Source organism: Cyprinodon variegatus, unplaced genomic scaffold (genome assembly GCF_000732505.1).
Source record: "Cyprinodon variegatus isolate N-32 unplaced genomic scaffold, C_variegatus-1.0 Scaffold2682, whole genome shotgun sequence".
Classification (NCBI taxonomy): Eukaryota; Metazoa; Chordata; class Actinopteri; order Cyprinodontiformes; family Cyprinodontidae; genus Cyprinodon; species Cyprinodon variegatus.
The window spans coordinates 1-5,996 of NW_015153135.1; the positions used below are offsets into that span (position 1 = coordinate 1).

The 5,996-nt window shown below is 34.9% G+C and overlaps 1 long non-coding RNA gene across 1 annotated transcript in view; it reads left to right on the forward strand.

Annotated features, from left to right (window-relative positions):
- The first annotated feature begins 5,486 nt into the window (after positions 1–5,486).
- The window catches only part of LOC107081018, an 11,400-nt gene continuing 10,890 nt past the window's right edge, over positions 5,487–5,996 (forward strand). The window contains exon 1 of the long non-coding RNA XR_001481016.1: positions 5,487–5,589. This is a non-coding gene — a long non-coding RNA (uncharacterized LOC107081018). The remainder of the gene's footprint in view (positions 5,590–5,996) is intronic.

The window sequence follows — 5,996 nt, forward strand, 5'->3', positions numbered from 1 at the left end:
TTTATCTCCTGTTGTTCCTATTAATCCTTTTAAATTTATTTGTCTTGTTTTTGTTTTAATCTTATCATTTCTTCATCGTATTTCCTACAATACAATAAAATATGTTCTACATTTCCATGATTTTACATTCTATAAATTTAACTGTTTCACTTTTCTTTAATAAAAATAATGTTTTATTTAACCCAGTCTGATCAAATCTTAGCCTTGTTAAAATATTCTCCTCTCTTCTTTCTAACCAAACCTTTGGCATTAATAGATTTCTCTACATTATAATAATTTCTTCCACTTTTATCCATCTTCCATCAATTCTGCCATTTTTCCTTCATTTGTTTTTTAATTATTATCTTAGCTTCTCCTTTCCAATACGGTATGTTTATAATATTATTTGTTCTGACTGATTGTTTATCTATTTGTTCTGCTCTTATACAAACATATATTTTCATTTTCCACATCCATGTAAACGATGTAACCATCAGTTGATCTTTTCTTGAACCTAAAGGCGCTTCTCCTACAGTAACTCTCCCTGCATTGCTTTAGTTGTTCTCTTTGCACCAGTGCAAATTCTCATAGCTTTACTAATTTATTTTAATGCTGCTCCATATATAATCTATCATATATAATCACCCATGATCTATCATTGATCTCATTAACTCCTTATAAATATGCACCAATGATTGTTTACTTGCTCTCCATCTTTTCCTGCTTTTGCTCTCATTTAGGATTTTCTTACATTTCGTCTCTATTTTTTCTATATATTTTCTCCATCTTCCTTTTTCATCCAACCATTTACCCAAATATTTAAAGTGACTTCCTGTCTCCATTTTGTGACCATATAATTCCAAATTCTATTAATTTATCTTTCCTTTTTGTACATATTATAAGATTTACTTGTCAAGAGCTTAAAGCCCCATTTTTATCACCATTTTTCAATTTCTCTAATTTCCTCCTTGATTCTTTTTCTTCTCTTGTCCAAACGGCTCCATCATCAGCATATAAATCAGATCCAACTCTTTTATCTACTTTCATAAAAATATTATTAATCATTATATTAAATAATACTGGACTAATAACACTTCCTTGTGGAATTCCATTATTTATTTCAAATTGTTCTGAGACGTCAGATCCTACTTTAACTCTAATTCTTCTGTTAGAAAATCTAGAACCCAATTATAAAATCTACCTCTAATTCCCATCATATTTAATTTAATTAATAATCTTTCCCGCCACATTGAATCATGAGCCTTTTCTATAAGAAAACAATGTTCATTATTTCTTTCACTTTAAATGCTTTTTCCATCTATTTCTCACTTTCAGCGCAGCATCTATGGTAGAACGTCCTTTTCTAAACCCACTTTGATTTGCTGCAGATATTCCTGGTTTCTTTTAGTCTTCTTACCAGTATTGTTTCCGTCCATTTACAGAAATGCGATGTTAGGGCAATAGGTCTTTAATTTCCAACTTTTTTAGGATTTTTCCCAGGCTTATTAAATGGCAATACGCACTTTTCCATCTTTTTGGCATTTTACCTTCTTTCCAAATGTTATTAAATAAATGTAACGTCATCTCAAATACTTTCTCATGTAATTTCTGAAACATCACATAACTTATCTTCTCCTATTGCGCTGTTGCTAATACCCTTTAACACCATTTTTAATTCATTCATATTATTTTCTGCATCTAAATCAATCAAATTTATTTGTATAGCCCTTTATAATAGCCAGATGGAACCCAAAGTGCTTTACAACAAAGCCATAAAAAATATATAACACATATAAAACATACAGATACAGTTAAAAGTGCTTTAGTGCTGCAGGACATTAACAGCCTTCCAGAGGTGCATAGAAAGGAGCAAACAGAAAGATGACATCTAAGAGACAGTATTATAGTCAGAATTAAAAGCTAAATTAAAAAAGTGTCTTTTAAGCTTTTTTTAAAGGCTGAGGTCAGTAGTGGTTTGGATGTCAGTTTGTTCCACAGTCTGGGAGCAGCGACGGCAAAAGAACCATCGCCCCACTGTTTGAGTCTTGACCTATTGACCTCTAACAGAAGCTGACCCGAGGAGCGTAAAGCTCTGCCACAATGGCGGAAAATTTAAATCTCAGACCAGTAAGAGGGCGCCACTCCATGGATGGCGTTAAAAACAAACAGCAGAAGTTTAAAATCGTTTCTAAAACGGACTGGAAGCCAGTGGAGTGACGGCAGCACAGGAGTCATGTGTTCACGTCTGGAAGTGTTTGTTAAAAATCGGGCGGCGGCGTTCTGCACGAGACGAGAAATTGCTGACTGACTGAGGCCGACGTAAAGGGCATTGCTGTAGTCCAGCCTTGTACCCATGAAAGCTTGGATTGCCTTCTGTAGATCCTGCCGACTGAGAAAGGAGTCGACTTTGGCCAAAAGACGGATCTAATGCATTTTCCTCTNAAAATAAAATGCCTATTCAAGTTACATTAACTCATGTGTTAAGGCAGCAATTGAACTGGAAATTACAAACTAAATAGACAAAATGTTTTTAGATATTATCCCTTATATTAATTAATAATGGCAAGTTCACCAATATCCCAAAAGAAAACACTGAATGAACTTGGAACTAAAATGCTTTTAAACATTTATTTTTCACAAATTAGGGTAGTTAAAAAAAAATAAAAATAAAAATTTGTGGTGAAAAGTGGCCATAATAAGCTCTGAAGTCCAACAATGAAAGTTTTTAATTTCTGAATCTGTTCATTAATGCAGCCGCTTTTGGCATTTAGGCTACTTACTCATATTTAATAAATGTAGCCTACTTCACTGTTTTTGATCCATCGTCATGCATTCTGTCATGTAAACACGTTTAGCTATTTGGTTAAGTAACCACCTTCAGCACAAAGCTTTAGCTGCGTGGGAGGTTAAAATCCGACGCCTGCCGACAGATGCATGCACTGTAGTGTGGGCGTGACAGAGTGCACGCCCACACTACAGTGAGTAGGCTAATCACCATGGCCACCTCCCGCTGCATTTTAGCAAAAGTGAAATCACGGACCCATTGAGCTCATTCTGAACATAGAAGTCGAGCTGTGAACGTGAAGGCCTGCCATTTCTTCGTACAAGGTATATGTTAAAGTTTTCTTAGTAGTTCTTATGAGGGGTGAATTACATTTAAAATGTTAAAGTTTTTTCTTTAGCTTTTGGTTGTATGGTGAGTTTTAGATAAAGAATTCTTAACATTACAATTGATTTTTATTTTTATTTCTTTTCCAAAGGAAAACAATCTCATAAGAAGAAGAAGAAGGTCATTCTGAACATAAAACTCGAGCTGTGAACTTGAAAGCCTGCCATTTCTTCGTACAAGGTATATGTTAACGTTTTTTCTTTAGCTTTTGGTTGTATGGTGAGTTTTAGATAAAGAATTCTTAACATGATTTTTATTTTTATTTCTTTTCCAAAGGAAAACAGTTTCGTTTAGACAGCTTCTAATTATGTAGTTATTGATATTTTTGGTCAGTGACTGATTTTCCATTAATAGATAAATCGGGNTGCTAACTGAAATGTTGAAATATTCAAAGGAAACAGAGGAAATGTTTTAATGACAATACAAGGAAACATTTCCATCATATTTAAATAGATAGAAATGAGAAAAATGAGAGAAAAATATCCAAAGATGTATGTCCCTTTTCACCTGGCTCCTTATCCAAAAATAAACAGTGTACAATAAAATATATTTTTTTGAATATAATTTAGGGATTCCTTTTAGTAGAAATTAAAGAATGGTTAATATCACCTCTTGTGAGCTGGAAGAAATAAAATATTGGTAGTAAAGTTTTTTTTTTTTTTTATGATTGGCAGAGGATGATCAGCCCCATATAGTTTATTAAGTAGAAAAAGCAGGAAGTTTCCTTTAAATATTTCAACATTTTTGTTAACATAGTGAAATTAAGGTCTGGATTATCATGGCATTACAAGGAAATTATGTAGGTTTTATATAAAGACTTGAGTTAATCAGGTATATCAAGTATCAAATATCGTTGGAGATTAAAATATTAGAAGAACCCCAAAGCCCTGCCCTCATCTCTATGGTTACTGAGTGGAGCGCTACATATGACATGTTTAGAAACCATTGAGATTTTGAAATGGATTTGTTAGATCACAGCAAGAATTTAATAACTGTTTAAAGCTTCAAATTGAAAAAGTGTTGAAGTTTTTTCTATTTATGTTCCTGAATCAATTCACTTAAATAAAAAATAAAACTCCAGAAATATGTTAAATATACAACAAAAACATTTCAATGTGAACTTTAAAAATCAAAAGATGAGCAGGCCCACCCTTCTGACCTGTGCTGTAAAAAGGGGCGGAGCCTCAGGTGAGTCAGTTATGATAAATCAGAATAAACCGGTCCAGTCATGTTCAGACTGCAGTTTCCAAGGAAGTCAGAGCAAAGAGAAGAATCTGGGTGTGAACTCTTCATTCCTTTAATTTTCTCTTAGAGTCTCTAAGTGTGATTTCTCCCTCTGTGGACTGTAGATGAAACCAGAACCAGAACTCAGTCTGGGTTATTATGGGAAAAAAGTATGCAACCGAGTTGAATAAAGGCAATAAATAGAAATCACTCTGCACTTTATTTGTCTTTGCAAAGATGAGAACAAGACAATCCTAGCAGCCCTCACAGCTCAATATTCTGCTCTGTTCTGGTCTAGACAAGGTTTTTTCCAAATAGCCTAAAGCCTGCAAAGAGCTGTGAATGTCTCCACAAACAGTTAATCTAAACAAGTTACAATCAGTTAAAGAAAAGAGTAAAATGTTGAATAAACCTTGAGTCTAAAGGAGTCTGGCCTCTTTTCCAAACAGCCCCTAATAGAAATAAACAACACTTCTCACCCAGAAACTGTAGCCTTGCAGGTGTGTGACGGCCTGATTGAGTAAATAAAAATCAGAATTCACATAGGTGTGCAGGTGGCACTGTGGTTAACGCACACAACCCATGTCCGGGGTTCATATCTGACCTGTGGTCCTTTGATGCTCTCATACCCCCTTTCCTGTCAGTCTACTGTCCAAAAAAATGAGCCGCTAGTGCCATCAAAAAAATAACTAAAAACCATCACCATTCATAAATTAATATTAGAAGAGAAGTGATGGGAAATAGAATTTCTGACTACAGGACTTCTGAGCTTTAATTCTTTGTCTTCACAGGAAACAGACCATGTTTTATTCTCTACCAGATGGACTCTGAGAAGCAGAAACCTAAAACCTTTGTTTTCTTAGTGAGAACTTTGGACCGACCCTTTGGTTCTGATTCTGTAGATGTAAACTCACACTCAGAGTTCTGGTTCCTCTCAGAGCAACGAGAGTCAGAGAAAGTTTTAAAGCCAAGGAATGTTCAATGCTGTGAGGAGGTGCTAACAAAAACATCCATCAGATTATGTAGTTAATCTGAGATTATGTAATGGAATAAACACATGGAGGTTATTGATGAAGAGCTCTATGGCAGATGGAGGCAGATCACACGATAAAAAAAAGGCAGCAGGGGAGGATAAGGGCGGAGCCTCAGGTGAGTCAGTTAAGCAGAGACGATCCGGTTCAGTCAGTAAAGAAAAGAGCGCATCGACCTGAATCAGGGTGAGTGTTTGCTGCTCATTTTTCTTTTCTTTTCCTTCTGTTTGGGCTTTTATTGGGCCTATCTAGGCCTGGTTCTGCTTCAGCTTCATGATGGAGAGTAACTGCATCTGATTTCCTCAGATAACTTGTTTCTACAGCCTTAAAACACATTTATTGATATTTATAATAAGATCTTCCCAAACATTTGACTAACATTGATTGTGTATATATTATTAATAAACTGCTCTGTTTCACTGCAGTAAATTGACCATATATATGTACATATATTTTTCTTTGGCTAAAACTGTATCCTGTGTGTTGCTATAATGGTTTCCTAGAGATGGACTCCACTCATCCACGCTGCTCTCTGTCAACCACTTTACATCCATTTCACCACTTCCTCAGAAGGAATCAGAAGTGATCTAAAA